Raw genomic sequence first — 21800 nt, 5'->3', positions numbered from 1 at the left:
CAATGTAAATATTTTACTGAGGTTGCTTTTCGTGTTTAACTCAGACCCTCTGTGTTTCCTTATCGGACCCTCCACCCCATCCAGAGCCATCTGGGATTGGCGGTTGGTTCAGAGACCCTCCCCAGGTAAAGATTCTCCCCAGGTTCAGAGACGCACCCAAGGTTCAGACACCCTCCCCAGGTTCAGATTCTCCGCTGGTTCAGAGACCCTCCCCAGGTTCAGAAATACTCCCCTGGTTCAGATTCTCCCCAGGTACAGAGACCCTCACCAGGTTCAGATTCTCCCCAGGTTCAGAGACCGTCCCCAGGTTCAGAGACCCTCCCCAGGTTCAGATTCTCCGCAGGTTCAGATTCTCCACAGGTTCAGATTCTCCCCAGGTTCAGAGACCCTCCCCAAGTTCAGAGACCCTCACCAGGTTCAGAGACCCTCCCCAGGTTCAGAGACCCTCACCAGGTTCAGATTCTCTCCAGGTTCAGACGCTCCTCATGTTCCGATACTCATCACGTTATCACCCTCCCCAGGTGTCGACCTTCCCCACGTTCAGACCCTGCCCAGGTTCAGACTCTACCCAGGTTCAGACATCCCTGACTACGCCTGATAACCTTTCACCTCCTTGTTAATCAAGAATCTATCTCACTCTGCTTTAAAAATATTCAAAGATTCTGCTTCCACCGCCCTTTGAACAAGAGTTTCAAAGACTCTCACCCATCTGGAAGAAAACATTTCTCCTCATCTCTGTCTTAAATGGACGACCCCTTATTTTTAAACTGTGACCCCCCTCATTCTACATTCTCTCACAAGAGGAAACATGCTCTCCACATCCATTCTGTCAAAAACCGTCAGGGTCTGAAAAGTTTCAATCAAGTCACCTCTCACTCTTCTAAACTCCAGCAGATACGAGCCTAACCTGTCCAGACTTCCCTCATACGACAACCCACCCATTCCTGGGATTAGTCTGGTAAACCTTCTCTGAACTGCTTCCAACACATTTACATCCTTCCTTAGATAAGGAGACCAGTGCTGTACATAATACTCCAGATGTGGTCTCACCTGTAAAACTGGAGCATAACCTCCCTACTTTTATATTCAATCCCCCCCTCAGAATACATGATAAGATTCTATTAACTTTCCTCATTAACTGCTGTACCTGCTCACTAGCCTTTTGTGTTTCATGCACTAGGACACCCAGATACCTCTGCATCCCAGAGCTCTGCAACCTCTCACCATTTAGAGAATAAGCTTCTTTTTAATCTCCCTGCCTAGATGAACAAATTCCCATTTGCCCACATTATACTCCATTTGCCAGATCTTTGCCCATTCTCTTTCTATGACACTTTTAGGCCTCCCTAAGTCCTCTTCACAATTTACATTCCCGCCTACCTTTGTGTCATCAGATGCACTCCCTATTGGACCAATTCTCACTTTGTTAACTCTTTTCTGATTTAAATATCTATGGAATCTCGCACTATCCGTCTCTATATTACTAGCGAGCTTACTCTTGTGCTCTAATATTTCTCTCTTTATTAATCTTTTTCTCATCCCTTGCTGTTCTTCACATTCTCTCCAATCTTCTGACCTGCCACCCATCCTTGAGTAATTATATCCTTATTATTTCAGTCTGATACTGTCTGTAATTTTTTAGTTAACTGCAGAGGCTGGGTCCTCCCCTTGGAACTTGTCTTTCTGATTGGAATGTGTCTATTCTGTGCACTCTGAAATATCCCTGTAAATATCTGCCACTGAACCTCTCTTGACCTATCCCTTAACCTTGTTTGCCAGTTCACTTTAGCTAGCTCCCCTTTCATGTCCCCATAATAGTCCTTATTTAAGTTTAAATTCCTAGTTTTCGACGCATTCATTTCCCCCTCAGAATGAATGTAAAATCCAATCATATTATGATCGTTGTGTCCTGGGGGTGTCTTCACTGTGAGGTTATCAGTTAACCCTACCCAGTCATTCAATACCAGGCACAGTATAGCCTGTTCTCCCATTGGCTCCTGAAGGGGCTCTTCTAAGAAACTATCCCAGAAACACTCTATGACCTTTTCATCTCTGAGAGCTTTAACCATCCGACTTTTCCCCCCACCAGGTTCAGACCCTCCCCAGGTTCATGACCTCATCAGTTTTGGACTCTCCCTGGTTTCGTACACTCACCAGAATCAGACCCTCCCCAGGTTCGGGCCACTGCCAGAATCAGACCCACTCCTGGTTTGGACCCTCCCCAGTTTCAGACCCTACCCAGGTTTGGACCAACCACAGATTCGGATCCCTCCCCGGGTTCAGGCGCTCTCTGGGTTTGGAACTGCAGCCGGTTTGGACCATCCCTGGGTTCGGACCTGCGTCAGGAGTGTAACTCTCATCAGGTTTAGATCATCCCCAGATTGGGGCACTTCCCAGTCTAGAACCTTCTTCGGGATCTGAGCATCGTTCGATGGGGCTAAAGGCTCTGGGAAATAATGAAGGAGATTCAGAAGCACTGGTGTGGGAGGGAGCATGGTCAGAACAGATGGAGTGGAGAAGGGGAAACTGGGAGATATTGGAACAGAATCGTTCCAGGAAGTGGGAAGGGAGGAAGTATCATCCAGGGAGTTGTGAGAGTCAGTGAGATTATAGTAGATCTTGGTGGGGAACCCATTCCCTGAAATGGAGGTAGAGAATTTGAGTAAATGAGGGGAAGGGAAGTTCCTGAGATGGACCATGTGAAGAGAAGGAGGTGGAAATTAGGAGCAACATTTTTTGCGTTAACATTAAAGGAAGGAAATGGCAAAACACAGTCATCAAAGTACCCAGGAACCTCAGAAAGATCGGAACAAAGAACGGTCCATGCATCCTACACAAAGGCAGCATTGCGAGCACACGTACAGGCTCTCTCCCCGGGACAATTGGAGTGTCTAATATCCCTATGTTTCCAACCCAAGGTCCACACACCTACACTTCACCACAGGCTCCCTGTCCACAAATCAGGATGATAACCCTGTGAGGGTTCTCATTCCTACAACACAACCGACGAGGGAGAGAGAGAGGAGTTCCAGCTGGAATGGAGAATGAATGATGCTGAACCATCCCATTCCAAATGGGATCCTCGGAATGCCCCACAAGGAGATGGTGGAGGGGAACTGGCCGCGAAATGGCCTGGTGATGTCTATAGGAAAGATCCCACCCGCTGTGTGTCGAGGGAGAGCTCGGGATTCACTGGAATTTGGAGCAGAGGGAACTCGACTTCTGGAGAACGGCTCCCAGCTCAGGACGGAGGGAGTCACACGGGTTGTGGGACAGTCAGGCCAGAGAGAGGCAGAGGATGAAAAATCAGAGGCTGAAGAACGGAGAGAGATCTCTGGGATAAAAGCAAAATCCTGCGGATGCTGGAAATCTGAAACAAAACCAGAAATAGCTGGAAAAACCCAGCAGGTCTGAAGGTATCTGCAGAGAGAAAGACAGAGTTAACATTTCGAGTCCGCGTGACTCTTCATCAGAGCTAAAGAGAACGAGAAATGAGATGAAATATAAGCTGTTTAAGGGGGGGTTGGGACAGGTGGAGCTGGATAGAGGGCCAGTGATAGGTGGAGGCAAAAGAGAGATTGCCAAAGATGTCACAGACAACAGGACAAAAGAGTGTTGAAGGTGGTGATATTAGCTAAAGGATGTGTTAATGGTGACATTAAGGGTAGAAAGCAGGATAAGCAAGTGGCCCTCGTTGGGGTGCGGTGGGAGGAAAGGATCGATAGAGGCTGAATGGTGGAGATAAAAACAATGGATAGAAATATCTTTAATATTAATAATAGAAATATGTTGGAAAAGAAAAATCTGGGAGGGACAGGGTGGGAAAAAGACAAAGAGAGATCTCTGGGGTTTGGGGGGAGTGCGGTGTGGGGTGAGGGAGGTTGTGGGGAGATGGGAGGAACTAAACAGACCCATGGTAGTGAGTAAATACAACCCAAAAGCTACAACATGTTTCAGGCTGGTTTTTGATAAGGTGATGAGAGAGAAGGTAAAACGTCTGGGCTGGACGGAAGCAAGGACACAGACGGAAATAAAGCAGATAGGGAGAGACAGCGGAGACATTATTAAATCTACATTAACCATCACTGGAACATGATCAGAGGTCACAGCTACAGCTAATATCAATCATATATTAAAAACAGAGCAATGACCAAGTCCAAAGAACCATAGACCCCTTCACACAACGTCAATGGCGGGAAAAATAACGGAGTCAAAAATCCAGAAACACCCAATATAATGAAGAGCAGTCAGCACAAAGCCCAAAGGCCAGGTCATACTTGAGTAACTTTATTGAATTATTGAGTCATTATCAGACATTTTAGATCGGATTAATACAATAGATACAAAGCACTATCACTCTCTAAAGACCTTCAGTAAGTTAGAACATCCCAGGTTGGTAACTAACCTCAGAGCAAGTGGAGTTTGGGGACAAGCAGCAGAATGGACAGCGAGCTGGATAGAAAGAACAGGAAACAGGGAACCCGGGATGAAGGGGAGTTACTGGGGCTGGTGGGAGGTGAGAAGTGGTGTTCCACAGGGATCAGCCCTGGGATCACTGCCCTTCACCATTTACATCAAAGATATGGAATCGGGGAGCAGAAAGGTAATTTCTAAATTTGCAGACAAATCCAAATTGAGAGGGTAGTGAACACAGAGCAAGAATTAAACAAAATACCCGAACACATTAATAAGAATTAATCGACTTTCCCAGTGGACATTTCAGTGGGAAATTCATTTTAACACAGCTAAGCATCAGGTGCTGCATTTTGATAGGGACAGTGAGGGTCCCAAATAATCCTTGGAAATGATTTGCCTCAAAGGGGACGAGGGGTACAGGGGTTCAGGGGAACAGGTTCACAAATCATTAAAACTAGCAACACAGGTTAACAAGAGGATATAAATCCAAACAAAGCCGTGGGGTTTATTTCGAGAGGAATGGTAGTGAGTGTATAAAAACTCAAAGAGGATTGGAATACTGTAACAATACTGTCGGGTCGCTCTAATGTCAGTAACTCAGTGAAGCCTGTTTCTGTTCAAGTAGCTCAATAGGAGACAGAGATATATCGAGGCGTGTGAGGTGATACACTCATTTCCAAACACCTTCAATGAACAGCTCAACTCTTGCCTTTTTTAGCCTATTCCTTTGCTAAAACACAGAGGCTCCATGGAATGAAGAGATCACTCAACAATACAAAGTATAGTTTCAACATCCAACCAACTTACTCCATTGGGGTTAGTGACCCACGCTCAGCACAATTCTACACTGACAGATATCCCCACTAATACATGGTCGGAAGGATCAGGTATTGAACTTTGAATAGTGACCCACACTCAGAACAATTCCACAATGACAGGTACTCCGAGTAATACATGCTCACTGGGGTCAGATTTCACCTTTGGTTATTGACCCATACTGAGTACAATTCCACACTGAGACATACTCCTCATAATACATGGTCACTGGGGTCAGGTTTCAGCTATAGAAGTGACCCAAACCCACTGTGATTTGATTCTGAGTACCCCTCATACCATCCTTCAGGGAATCTGTCTTCACTGAGTTCTGGTTCAGCATTACACAATATTCCACTAAATTCAATAACTTGATAATTCAGAAAGTCTCTCAGTTACAGAAGGATGTTTTTTAGCTTTTAAGGAAATGGAGCGAAAACACAGAGAATTCAAGACATTTGACTAAGGCAAATGATATCACTGATCAGGTGTCTGTATAATGGTGACCACTAGATCAGCAAGTAACATTCTCAGTCACAGAGGAAAACCAGAGACCAGCTCACACACAGATTTACACAACTTCACTGGTTATAGTCACTCACCAGGAACTCCAATAATAGCCAGGAAGGTGTAATATATTTTGCTAGCCATTTCAATTGGAAGATGCATTGTCAGTGTGAAGTGATGTGTCCCTTTGTTCTGCAGGCAATCTCTGTATTGAACTCTGAGGTGATACATTCCCAAAGCCTTTCATTTATACCCTGTGGGATCACCTCTGGGGATATGGAGATTGCAGCATCATTCAGCTTTACCTTAAACAATGAAGAACCAGATTGTGACATGGAGTTCGGCGATGGAACATGTTTACTTCCGAGATTGAGCTGCCACATTCGTAGGACTGGACAATGTGGGGCACGTTGTTGAAATAAAATTAGAAGCTGTATTCTCCCACCAATGGCGCTGTCACCTCAAGCACCACATCAGCCCCATCCCTGGGTCTCATATTGTTTCAGTGATGTCCTTCACTTGACTGTGACCCATTCAGTAATTACATTCCAAATGTTCGAGTGTCTCTCTCAGAGCTGTTCCCCTACACTCTGGGATGTAGCTGCCCTCTTCCAATGTGGACATTCAGTGAAGTCATTAATGAGCAAAACGTATGACTATTCATTGCAGAATGGGAATAATAACGTTTCTGAATCTAATTCAACACCAAAAATGATTCCACACCTCAATCTAATACCCTCCAGCTGTGACAGACCCTCCAAATGCCCTCAAACTGCTACAAACTCTCCCACTGGTACAGACCCTCCAACTGGTACAGACCCTCCAACTTGTACAGACCCTCCAACTGGTATATACCATCCAACTTGTACAGACCTTCCAACTGTGACAGGTCATCCAACTTGTACAGACCCTGCAACTGGCACAGATTCTCCAACTGGCACAGACTCTCCAACTGTTGCTGACACACCAAAATGTAAGGATCCTCCAAATCTCACTCACCTTCCAACTGGTACAAACACTTCAACAGTGACAGACCCTCCAAATTGTGATGGTCCCTCCAAATTGTACAGACCCTACAACTTATACAGACACTCCAACGGCTACAGGCGCTCGAACTGGTACAGGCCCTCCAACTGGTACAGCCCCTCCAACTGGTACAGGCCCTCCAACTGGTACAGCCCCTCCAACTGGTACAGGCCCTCCAACTGGTACAGGCCCTCGAACTGGTACAGGCCCTCCAACTGGTAAACACCCTCCAACTGGTACAGGCCCTCCAACTGGTAAAGGCCCTCAAAATGGTACAGGCCCTCCAACTTGTACAGGCCCTCGAACTGGTACAGGCCCCCGAACTGGTACAGGCCCCCGAACTGGTACAGGCCCTCCAACTGGTACAGCCCCTCGAACTGGTACAGCCCCTCGAACTGGTACAGGCCCCCGAACTGGTACAGGCCCTCCAAATTATACAGAACATCCAGTTGGTACAAAACCTCCAACTGGTATCGACCGTCCAACTGTGACAGACCCTCCAAATGTGGCAGACCCTCCAACTGGTACAGAACCTCCAACTGTGACAGAGCCCTCCAACTGGTACAGAACCTCCAAATGTGCCAGAGCCTCCAACTGATACAGACACTACAACTTGTACCGACCCTCCAACTTCCTCAGGTCCTCCAACTAGTACAGACCCCCGCACTGGTACAGGCTCTCCAAATTATACAGAACCTCCAGCTGGTACAAAACCTTCAACTGGTATTGACCTCCCAACTGTGACAGACTATCCAAATGTGACAGACCCTCCAGCTGTGACAGACCCTCCAACTGTGACAGACCCTCCAACTGTGACAGACCCTCCAACTGGTAAAGACCCTCCAAATATGCCAGACCCTCAACTGTGCCAGACCCTCCAACTAGTACAGGCCCTCCAACTGGTACAGACTGTCCAACATCATTACGGCCTGGGTACAAACATGGACAAAAGAGCTGAACAGCTGATGTGAGGTAGGAGTGACTGCCCTCGACACCAAGGCAGCATTTGACCGAGTGTGGCATCAAGGAGCCCCAGCAAAACTGGAGGCAATGGGAATCAGGGGGAAAACTCTCCGCTGGTTGGAGTCATACCGAGCACAAAGGAAGATGGTTGTGGTTGTTGGAGGTCAGTCATCTCAGCTCCAGGACATCACTGCAGGAGTTCCTCAGGGTTAGTGTCCTCGGCCCGACCATCTTCAGCTGCTTCATCAATGACCTTCCTTCCATCATAAGGTCAGAAGTGGGGATGTTCACTGATGGTTGTACAATGTTCAGCACCATTCACAACTCCTCAGATACTGAAGCCAGTCCATGTCCAAATGCAGCAAGACCTGGACAATATCCAGCCTTGGGCTGACAAGTGGCAAGTAACATTCACACCACACAAGTGCCAGGCAATGACCGTTCACGTCAAGAGAGAATCTAACTATCGCCCCTTGATATTCAAAGTCATTACCATCGCTGTATCCCCCACTATCAACATCCTGGGGGATACCATTGACCAGAAACTGAACTGGACCAGCCATATAAATACTGTGGCTACAAGAGCAGGTCAGAGGCTGGGAATCCTGCGGAGAGTAACTCACCTCCTGACTCCCCAAAGCCTGTCCACCACCTACAAGGCACAAGTCAGGAGTGTGATGGATACTCCCCACTTGCCTGGATGAGTTGCAGCTCCCACAACACTCAAGAAGCTCGACATCGTCCAGGACAAAGCAGCCCCGCTTGATCGGCCCCCCATCTACAAACATTTACTCCCTCCACCACCGACGCACAGTAGCAGCAGTGTTTGTACCATCTACAAGATGCACTGCAGCAACTCACCAAGGCTCCTTCGACAGCACCTTCCAAACCCACGACCACTACCATCTAGAAGGACAAGGGCAGCAGACACATGGGGAACACACACCATCTGGAAGTTCCCCTCCGAGTCACTCACCATCCTGACTTGGAAATATATCGGCCGTTCCTTCACTGTCACTGGGTCAAAATCCTGGAACTCCCTTCCTAACAGCGTTGTGGGTGTACCTACACCACAGGGATTGCAGCGGCTCAAGAATGCAGCTCACCACCACCTACTAAAGGGGGCAATTAGGGATGGGCAGTAAATGCTGAGCCCAGCCAGCGAAGCCCACATCAAGTACATTAACAATAAGAATGTACAGAAAACAATATTGAGCTGTGAATGACAGGCAAGGAGTGAGAGACAGCTGGAGCATCTGGCATTACACTAACCGGACGGGTAGCACATGCCAAACAGCAGGTGGACCAAGGGCAGGAGGAGTGGATGTAAAGGGGGAGGGAGGAGAATCAGGGCAGGACACAAGGAGAATCAGCAGACAGTCTCTCCTCCACTCTTTCCATTTTCATCTTGGCAGATCTGCCAGTGTGTGTATGGGTGGTATTTTATGGAGTCCACAGGAGAGGGAACAGTGTGGTGAGGGTGAATCTTTGGGCGGGGTGATAAATTTGGATTTGCGGACGGCGTGTTGGAATGCAGCGATGAAGACAGTGGCGTCTTTGTGGAATATGGATATTTACACCGGCCTGTGGTGGGTTTCTACATGTAATATATTTACATGAATTGGATACTCATTAGCATGAAACAGTTTTCAATGAAGGTCAACATTCAATATACAGTGCCCAGTATTCCAGGTCTGATCACACCAGAGTTGTTGACAATAAAAGTGAGATTGTCCTAATGGTGTTTCATACTCCGTGTTACAAAGGCCAACAGACCATGAGCCTTCCTAATTGCTGGCTACATCGGCAAGTTAACTCTCTGTGCTTTGTGTACGAGGATGTACAATTCCCTCTGAACTCCAAGATCCTGATTTGATTCCATTCTCCACACCAAAGTGAATAACCTCCCAATGCTCGATGTTCTATTCCATCTCCCCCTTATTTACCCACTGAATTCATCTCTCCATATGCCCTTGTGTGTCCTCCTCACAGCTCACAGTCAGCCCATAACGCTGGAAAGCTGACAATCCTGGATACGTTAGATTCCATCCCTTCATCTGAGTCTCTGATGTATATTGTAAATCACTTGGGTTTCTACAGTTAAATAACCGGAATTATCTCGACAGATTCATTCTTTTGCTTTAACTGCAAATCAAACTCTGCTTATAACTCTCTCACACACAGTGAAATATCACTTTATACTCTCCAGTGGAATATCAGGTGCTCTCGAATCAGGCATCAGTGCAGGTAACACACAGAAAGACTATAGTTGGGAGTATCTACCAGTGTAGAATGGTGTTCAGTGTGGGTCCCTAACCGGAGGGGAATTCTTGACACCGGTCACTGTATATGACTGGGAGAATCTGTCAATGTAGAATGGTACTGAGGGTGGATCACTAACCAGAGGTGAATACCTGATCCTAGTCAGTGTGTGTTATTGGGAGTACCTGTCAATGTAGAATTGGGTTACTAAATGGAGTGGAATACCTGACCCCAATGACCATGTGCTTTTGGGAGTATCTGTCAAAGTAGATTTATCCTGAATTTGGGTCAGTGACTGGAATGAAACAAACTGGTTTGATTTTGAAATTATTGTTTAACTGAATAATCTCTCCATTCCATGTAGCTGTCTCCCTTTTTTAATGGATATAATCGATTTCAAATGTGTAGATTATTGCTGACGTTTGTTTCTAAGTTTGTACAGTTAAAGATTGAACGGTACCAATTGAAACAGATATTTACTGATGGGTAAACACAAGAGCAACACAGACGAATGAATAATGTCAGAAAATGTGGTGCCAGAGGACAAGTGAGCGAATGGATTGCTAGCTGTGTTCAGGACAGGAAGCAGACAGTGGGAGTAAAGGGTCGTTATTATTCAGAGTGACAGAAGGTGGGAAGTGGTGTTCCACAAGGTTCAACGCTGGGATCACTGCTCTTCACAATGCATTAATGACTTGGAGTTTGGAACTAAAAACTTGATTTCTCCATGTGTAGATGACACCAGGTTGAGAGACTGTAGGGTCAACACTGAGGAGGAATGCAACAAATCACAGGCTATTTAAAAACTTGCAGCCTGGGAATATAATAGGCAAATGAAGTTCAATACAGATAAATATGAAGTCATTCATAATATTGAGGCCACCTATTACTTGGAGCGTGCAAGTCTAGTTGTGGGAGAGTAAGAAAGGGATCTTGGAATACAAATAGATGAATCACTGAAGATTGTGCAGCACATTAACAGGACCATAATTAACAAATCAAATTCAAGACTTGATTTATGGAGGGGAAGAATTTAATAAGTTGACCAGTTATGCTAAGCCTTTATCGAACCTTGCTTAAACCACATGTTGAGTGCTGCATACAGTTCTAGTCGGATATCATATAAATATATATATATATATATATATAGGCGGTGGAGAGATGATTTACATGGATCATATCAGGTGTGTGTGGGTGTAAATATCAGGAAGGGGTCGACAGGCTGTGTCTATTTCTCTTGAGAAAAGGAGTCTGAGGGGTGAGGTAATTGGAAATGTAACACGGTGAATGTTTTTCACAGAGAAGGCACAGAGAGAATATTTCTTCTTGTGGGGAGGGACATAACAGGAGGCCATCGATATGAGATAGTTACCAGGGAAGCCGATAGGGGGTTCAAAGGGAACTGCGTCACCCAAAGAGCAGTGAGAATGTGCAACTCATTAGCTCACTGAGTGTTTGGCATGAATAGTTCAGGTTGGTTTGAGGGAAGCGGGACATGGATATGAGGGAGAATGGAATAGATGATTCCGACAACAGATGTAACTATAGAAATATGGGCAGGTGCTCCAGTGGATCATCAACACTGACATGAGCTAGATGGGACGAATGGCCGGTGAATGTGCTGTATATCTGAAGAAATCATATTTAATGCTTCCTGGTCTGAATTTGTTAAATTGGGAATTGTGCAGGATGATGATGGGTTGGTGCAGGAGGAGGGTTTTAATTTTCAAATATCAGCCTCTCACACTTTCCCAGCCGACCTCTTTTGGTGCTTCAATACTGGCCTTATTGTCCGTGTCAGACACAGGGAATGTTGGATCAGTTCATTTCCAGGTTCTTTTCCCTTCCCTCCCTTACAGTTAATTTACTGGCGATTGTGACACTGTCCCGGGGAAAGTGTGGTCTCTCCACCTGCACCACTCGCTACCTGGTGGCCATGGCAGCGGCGGATCTAATGTACATTATCACTGAGGTCATAATGTGGAGGGTCATTCATTATTATTTCAGGCCGAGTCTCCTGGACATCACCCCTGTGTGTACTGTTAATGTTGTCCTGTTTCGTGCAGCCAGAGACTGTTCTGTCTGGTTCACCGTCACTTTCTCCTTTGACCGATTTGTGGCCATTTGTTGCCAGAAGCTGAAAACAACATATTGCACCGAGAAAGCTGCAGCTGTGGTTCCAGCAACAACTGGCGTTCTGCTCTGTTTAAAAAACACCCCTCACTACTTTACACAGGAACCTGGAGAGATCATCGACAGTGCTGGCTGGTTCTGTTATCCAAAGCCAAGCTATTTTACTGACCCCGGATGGGTGGGGTTTGACTGGTTAGATACGGTTATAACCCCACTGCTCCCGTACGCTTTAATCCTGTTGACCAACGCTCTGACAGTCAGACACATTTTAGTGACCAGTCGGGTCCGTAAGGGACTGAGGGGTCAGAGCCAGGGAGAGAATCACAGTGACCCAGAGATGGAGAGCAGGAGGAAGTCTGTGATTTTACTCTTCACCATCTCCGGCAGCTTCATACTCCTGTGGTCAGTGTCTGTTATAGATTTCTTATATTACACCTTTACAGGAACCGATCCCAGTGATTACACGGAGTCTGAATATACATTTGCAGAAGTCGGAGGGATGATGGTGAATTTAAGTTGCTGCACAAACACATTTATTTATGGGGTGACTCAGTCCAAGTTCAGAGAACAGGTGAAGAAGGTGGTGAAATATCCACTTACACCCATCGTTCAATTAATGAAGAAACAGAACAACTGAGAACAGCCCAGCGGCAGCTCCCAGGGTTTCCAGTCCATGGGTGGAATATTTATCCATAAACTCCCAATCAGTTAATACCACCCTGAGACGGACAGCAGCCCCATCCAATCAGGGGATTTCCCATTCTTCCGGACTGAGAGACATCCAATCAGAGTGTTCGGTCTATGACTGACAGCTGATGAAACCAATGGAAAGTGCCTAAATTGCAACCTGTATCCACCCAATCAACAGCAACAGAAAACACTGGAAAATCTCAGCAGGGCTCACAGCATCTGTGTCGGGAGAAACAGAGTTAGTGCCTCGAGTCCTTATGGCTCTTCCTCAGGGCTGAAGAGGAATAGAAATCTGATTACATTTATACAGTTTAGAGGGGGGTTGGGGTAGGTGGGACAGGAAGATAGACGGCCAGCGATAGGTGGGGGCAAAGGAGAGATTGTCAAGGACGTCATGGACAACAGGACAGAGGGCGTGTTAATGGTGGTGGTTAAGGACTAGAGGAGGTGCTGATAGCGGCATCAAGGTAAGAAAGCAGAATGTGGTCATAGCAGGTCAAGGGTCAGCACCGTGTGAAAGAACGACATGAACCAGTGACAGACGGCCCTTGTGTGGGGGGGTGGGGTGGGGTAGAGGGAGGGGACAGTGGCAGGGAAAAAAAGATCGAAAATAAGATAAAATGTGGGAATAAAACAAGGAATGAATGAATAAAAAAGAGAATGAAAATAAGGGGAGAATAAACAAAAGAGAAAGAGAATGAATATTGAGAAAAGTGATGAAGCGGGGGTGAGGATGTTGGAGAGAGCTCACAGCCTCACGTTGTTGGACTCGATGTTAAGCCCGGAAGGCTGTGTCTAATCGGAAGAGGTTATAAATGGAGTAAAGGTCCCTCTGAACCATCCCCAGAGCACGAGCAGGGTGGGTGCAGCACGGGGTTAGGTACCAAGTCAATCTCTCTCTACACTGACCCCATCAAACCCCCATTCTTAATAAAGATGTTTCCCAGACTTTCATTAGCTTTTTACAGATGTGCTTTAGAAATATTTTCAGGTTTATTTCTGAGCTTTTCCCGAATTAACTTACACTTTCTTACTAAGATTTCCGTGAAACACCGATCACCTGTCGATCTTCGCACTGAACTTTGTGGATGTTCCTGTCACATTGATGGACGCTGTGTGATGTTGTCACCTCCCTGGTTGAATATCTGTTGCATTTCCCACTCTGCATGTGTTGGAGCATCCGTCAGCCAGCAGAGGGTCACATTGTATCACTAACATCACAACAAAGAGGAACAGGTTTCAGAGAGAGAGGCTTTGACAGATTTTTGTTTTTAAATTTATTCAACGCCTTCCCCCAGAAATAAGATCTCCCATTGCACTTAGAGATAAACACAGAGACACACACACATAGAGATAGGCCAAAAGATACAGAGAGATACACAGAGACACACACACATAGAGATAGGCCAAAATATACAGAGAGATACACAGTGACACACACACATAGAGATAGGCCAAAAGATACAGAAAGATACACAGTGACACACACACATAGAGATATGCCGAACGATACAGAGAGATACACAGAGACACACACGCATAGAGTTATGCCGAACGATACAGTGAGATACACAGAGACACGCACACATAGAGATATACACAGAGACACACACACAGAGAGTTATGCCGAACGATACAGAGAGATACACAGAGACACACACACATAGAGATATGCCGAATGTTACAGAGAGATAAACAGAGACCCACACAGATAGAGTTATGCCGAACGATACAGAGAGATACACAGAGACACACACACATAGAGTTATGCCGAACGATACAGAGAGATACACAGAAACAAACACACATACAGATATGCCGAACGATACAGAGAGATACACAGAGACAAACACACATACAGATATGCCAAACGATACAGAGAGATACACAGCGACACACACACATAGAGAAAGCTGAATGACACAGAGAGATGCACAGAGATACACACACATAGAGATATGCCGAACGATACAGAGAGATACACAGAGACAAACGCACATACAGATATGCCGAACGATACAGAGAGATACACAGCGACACACACACATAGTGAAAGCTGAACGATACAGAGACATACAAAGAGACAAACACAAATAGAGATATGCCGAACGATACAGAGAGATACACAGAGACAAACACACATAGAGCTATGCCGAATGATACAGAGAGATACACAGAGACAGACACAGAGATACAGTGAATCACACACACAGACACACAGAGACACACAGAGACACAAACACACAGAGAAATGGAGAGACACGGAGATAAACTGTCACGGAAATACAAAGATACACACAGAGAGATACACAGTGATAAACACATACAAAAGTATACACAGAGTTGCAGAGAGACAGACACAGAGATACAGAGATTCACACAGATTTACACAGAGACACGCACACGCCCACACACACATACATACACAGATTAAAGGAGTCATACAGAGAGATACACAGAGGAAGACACACACTGATATAAGGAGTGATACAGAGAGATACACAGAGGTAGACACAAACACAGATATATGGAGTGATACAGAGAGATACACAGAGGCAGACACACACACAGATATAAGCATTGATACAGAGAGATACACAGAGGCAGGCACACAGACAGATATATGGAGTCATACAGAGAGAATGACAGAGACACAGACACAGATATCTGGAATGATACAGAGAGATATACAGAGGCAGACACACACAGATATAAGGAGTGATACAGAGACATACACAGAGGCAGACACACACACAGATATCTGGAGTGATACAGAGAGATACACAGAGGCAGACACACACACAGATATAATGAGTGATACAGAGAGGTACACAGAGGTAGACACACAAACAGATATATAGAGTGATACAGAGAGATACACAGAGGCAGACACATACACAGATCTCTAGAGGCATACAGAGAGATACACAGAGACAGACACACACACAGATATATGGAGTGATACGGAGAGATACACAGAAGCAGACACACAGACAGATGTATGGAATGATACAGAAAGATACACAGAGGTAGACACATACACAGATATATGGAGTGATATAGAGAGCTACATAGAGGCAGACACACATACACAGATATATGGATTGATAAAGAGAGATACAGAGAGACAGACACACACACAGATATATGGAGTCATAAGGAGAGATACAGAGAGACAGACACACCCACAGATATCTGGAGTGATACAGAGAGATTCACAGAGGCAGACACAAACACAGATCTAAGGAGTGATACAGAGATTTTCACAGAGAAAGACACACACACAGATATATGGAGAGATACAGAGAGATACACAGATATAGACAGAGACACAGATATATGGAGTGATACAGAGAAATACACTGAGGTAGACACATGCACAGATATATGGAGCGATACATAGAGATACAAAGAGGCAGACACACACACAGATATAAGGAGTGATACAGAGAGATACACAGATGCAGACACACACACAGATATAAGGAGTGATCCAGAGAGATACACAGAGCTAGACACACACACAGAAATATGGAGTGATACAGAGATATACACAAAGGCAGACACACACACAGATATATGGAGTGATACAGAGAGATACACAGATGCAGACACACACACAGATATAATGAGTGATACAGAGAGATACACAGAGCTAGACACACACACAGATATATGGAGTGACACAGAGATATACACAGAGGCAGACACACACACAGACATATGGAGTGATACAGAGAGATGCACAGAGACAGACAAACACACACAGATCTCTAGAGTCATACAGAGAGATAAACATAGACAGACACAAACACAGATATATGGATTGATACAGAGAGATACAGAGAGACAGAAAAACACAGAGATATAAGGAGTGATACAGAGAGATACACAGAGCTAGACACACACACAGATATATGGAGTGATACAGAGATATACACAAAGGCAGACACACACACAGATATATGGAGTGATACAGAGAAATACACTGAGGTAGACACATGCACAGATATATGGAGCGATACATAGAGATACAAAGAGGCAGACACACACACAGATATAAGGAGTGATACAGAGAGATACACAGATGCAGACACACACACAGATATAAGGAGTGATACAGAGAGATACACAGAGCTAGACACACACACAGATATATGGAGTGATACAGAGAGATACACAGAGACAGACAAACACACACAGATCTCTAGAGACATACAGAGAGATAAACATAGACAGACACAAACACAGATATATGGATTTATATAGAGAGATACAGAGAGACAGACAAACACAGAGATATAAGGAGTGATACAGAGAGATACACAGAGGAAGACACACACAGAGATATCAGGAGTGATACAGAGAGACTCACAGAGGCAGACACACACACAGATGTATGGAGTGATACAGAGAGATACACAGAGACAGACACACACACATATATATGGAGTGATACAGATGGATACACAGAGGCAGTCACACTAACAGTTATATGTAGGGATACAGAGATATACACAGTGGCAGACACACACACAGATACATGGAGTGATACAGGGAGATACACAGAGGCAGAAACACACATAGATCTCTAAAGCCATAAAGAGAGATACACAGAGACATACACACACACACATATATGGAGTGATAGAGAGATCTACACACAGGGAGACACACAAACAGATATATGGAGTGTTACAGAGAGATACACAGAGGCAGGGACACACACACAGATCTCTACAATCTTTCAGAGAGATACACAGAGACAGAAACATACAGTTATATGGTGTGATACAGATAAATACAGAGAGGCAGACACACACACAGACATATGGAGTGATACAGAGAGATACACAGAGGCAGAAACACACACAGATATATGGAGTCATACAGAGAAATACACAGAGACAGACACACACACATATATCTGGAGTGATACAGAGAGATACACAGAGGAAGACACACAGACAGATATATGGAGTCATACAGAGAGAAACACAGAGACAGACACTCACACAGATATCTGGAGAGATACAGAGAGATACACAGAGGCAGACACACACAGATGTCTGGAATGATACAGAGAAACACAGAAGTAGACACATACACAGATAAATGGAGTGATATAGAGGTATACATCGAGGCAGACACACATACACAGATATATGGAGAATTAAAGGGAGATACACAGAGGCTGACACACACACAGATATATGGAGTGATACAGAGAGATACAAAGAGACAGACACACACACAGATATATGGAGTGATACAGAGAGATACACAGAGGCAGACACACGCAGAAATATATGGAGTCGTACAGAGAGATACAAAGAGACAGACACTCACACAGATATCTGGAGAGATACAGAGAGATACACAGCGGCAGACACACAAAAAGATATATGGAGTCATAAAGAGAGATACCCAGAGACAGACACACACACAGATATCTGGAGCGATACAGAGAGATTCACAGTGTCAGTCACATACACAGATATACGAAGTGATACAGAGAGTTAGACAGAGACAGACAAACACACAGATATATGGAGAATAAACAGAGAGATACACAGAGGTAGACACACACACAGATATATGGAGTCATACGGTGAGATACTGAGAGGCAGACACAAACACAGATATATGTAGAGATACAGAGATATACACAGAGGCAGACAAACACACAGATATATGGAGTGATACAGAGAGATACACAGAGGCAGAAACACACACAGATTATTGGAGACATGCAGGGAGATACTCAGAGGCAGATACACACACAGATATCTGGAGTGATACAGAGAGATACACAGAGGCAGACAAACACACAGATATATGGAGTCATACAGAGAGATACACAGAGACAGACACACACACAGATATATAGAGTGATACAGATATATACACAGAGGCAGACACACATACAGATATATGGAGTCATACAGAGAGATACACACAGGCAGACACACAAACAGATATATGGAGTCATACACAAAGATACACAGAGACAGATACAACCACAGATATCTAGAGGGATACAGAGAGATACACAGAGGCAGATACACACACAGATCTCTAGAGTCATACAGAGAGATACACACAGGCAGACACACACACAGATATATGGAGTGATACAGAGTTATACACAGAGGCAGACACACAGTTATATGGAGGGATACAGAGAGTTACAAAGTGGCAAACACACACACAGATATTTGGAGTGATACAGAGAGATACACAGAGGCAGAAACAAACACAGATCTCTAAAGTCATACGGAGAGATACAAAGAGACAGACACACACACAGATATATTGAGTGATACAGATATATACACAGAGGCAGACACACACACAGATATACGGAGTGATACAGAGAGATACACAGAGACAGACACACACACATATATCTGGAGTGATACAGAGTGATACACAGAGGCAGACACACACACAGATATAAGGAGTGATACAGAAAGATAAACAGAGACAGAAACACACATAGATATATGGAGAGATACAGAGAGATACACAGAGGCAGACACACACAGAGATGTAGAGTGATACAGAGAGATACACAGAGGTAGACACATCCACTGATGTATGGACTGATATAGAGAGATACACAGAGGCAGACATACAAAAAGATATATGGAGTCATAAAGAGAGATACCCAGAGACAGACATACACACCGATATATGGAGTAATACAGAGATAAACACAGAGGTAGACACAAACGCAGATATATGGAGTCATACAGTTAGAAACACAGAGGCAGACACACAAACAGTTATATGGAGTCATACAGAGAGATACACAGAGACAGACACACTCTCAGATATATGGAGTGATACAGAGAGATAGACCGAGGCAGACACACACACAGATATAAGGAGTGATACAGAGAGATACACAGAGACAGACACACCACAGATATATGGAGAGATATAGAGAGAAACAAAGAAGTAGACACACACACAGATATATGGAGTGATACAGAGAGATACACTGAGGTAGAAACACTCACAGATACTTGGAGTGATGACGAGAGATACACAGAGGCAGTCACACACACAGACATAAGGAGTGATACAGAGAGATACACAGAGGCAGACACAAACTCAGATATATGGAGTGATACAGAGAGATACACAGAGGCAGACACACACACAGATATAATGAGTGATACAGAGAGAGCACGGATGTAGAAACAGACACAGATATTTGGAGTGATACAGAGAGCTACACTGAGACAGAAACACACACAGATATATGGAATGATACAGAGAAATACACTGAGGCAGACACACACACAGATATCTAGAGAGATACAGAGAGATACACAGAGGCAGACACACACACAGATATATGGAGTGAAATAGAGAGATACACAGAGACAGACACACACCCAGATATATGGAGTGATACAGAGAGATACACAGAGGCAGACACACACACAGATATATGGAGTGATACAGATAGATACACAGAGACAGACAAACACACAGATATATGGAGTGATTCAGAGACATACACAGAGGCAAACACATACACAGATATTTGGAGTGATACAGAGAGATGCACAGAGGCAGACACACACTCAGATATAAGAAGTGAGACAGAGATCTACACAGAGGCAGACACACACACAGATATATGGAGTGATACAGAGAGATACACAGAGACAGACACACACACAGATATATGGAGTGATACAGAGATATAGACAGAGGCAGACACATACACAGATCTCTGGAGTCATAGGGAGAGATACACTGAGGCAGACACAAACACAGATATATGGAGTGATACAGAGAGATACACAGAGGCAGGCACACACACTGATATTTGGAGTCATACAGAGAGATACTCAGAGACAGACACACTCACAGATATCTAGAGTGATACAGAGAGATACACAGAGGCAGACACACCCACAGATATATGGAGTGAAATACAGAGATACACAGAGACAGACACACACACAGATATATGGAGTGATACAGAGAGATACACAGAGACAGACAGTCACACAGATATATGGAGTGATACAGAGAGATACACAGAGGCAGTACCCACACAGATATATGGAGTCATACAGAGAGATACACGGAGGCAGACACACACAGACATAAGGTGTGATAGACAGAGATACACAGAGGCAGACACAAACACAGATATATGAATTGATACAGAGAGATACACAGAGGCAGACACACGCACAGATATAATGAGTGATACAGAGAGAACATGGATGTAGACACATACACAGATATATGGAGTGATACAGAGAGATACACTGAGGCACACACACACACAGATATATGGGGTCATACAGAGAGATACACAGAGGCAGACACACACACAGATATATGGAGTGATTCAGAGAAATACACAGAGGAGAGACACACACAGATGCATGGAGTGATACAGGGAGATACACAGAGACAGACAGACACACAGATATATGGCGTGATACAGAGAAATACACAGAGGCAGACACACACACAGATATAAGGATTGATACAGAGAGATACACAGAGACAGTCACACATACAGATATATGGAGTGATACAGAGAGATACACAGAGATGAAAAACCACACAGATATAAGGATTGATAGAGAGAGATACTCAGAGAATGACACACACACAGATATAAGGAGTGATACAGAGAGATACACTGAGACAGAAACACCCACAGATATATGGAATAATACAGAGAGATACACTGAGGCAGACACACACACAGATATTTGGTGTGATACAGAGAGATACAGAGAGACAGACAAACACACAGATATATGGAGTGATACAGAGAGATACACAGAGACAGACAAACACACAGATATATGGAGTGATTCAGAGACGTACACAGAGGCAAACACATACACAGATATATGGAGTGATACAGAGAGATGCACAGAGGCAGACACACACTCAGATATAAGAAGTGAGACAGAGATTTACACAGAGGCAGACACACACACAGA

Source organism: Carcharodon carcharias, chromosome 24, assembly GCF_017639515.1.
Source record: "Carcharodon carcharias isolate sCarCar2 chromosome 24, sCarCar2.pri, whole genome shotgun sequence".
Lineage (NCBI taxonomy): Eukaryota > Metazoa > Chordata > Chondrichthyes > Lamniformes > Lamnidae > Carcharodon > Carcharodon carcharias.
This window is presented reverse-complemented; position numbering follows the sequence as displayed.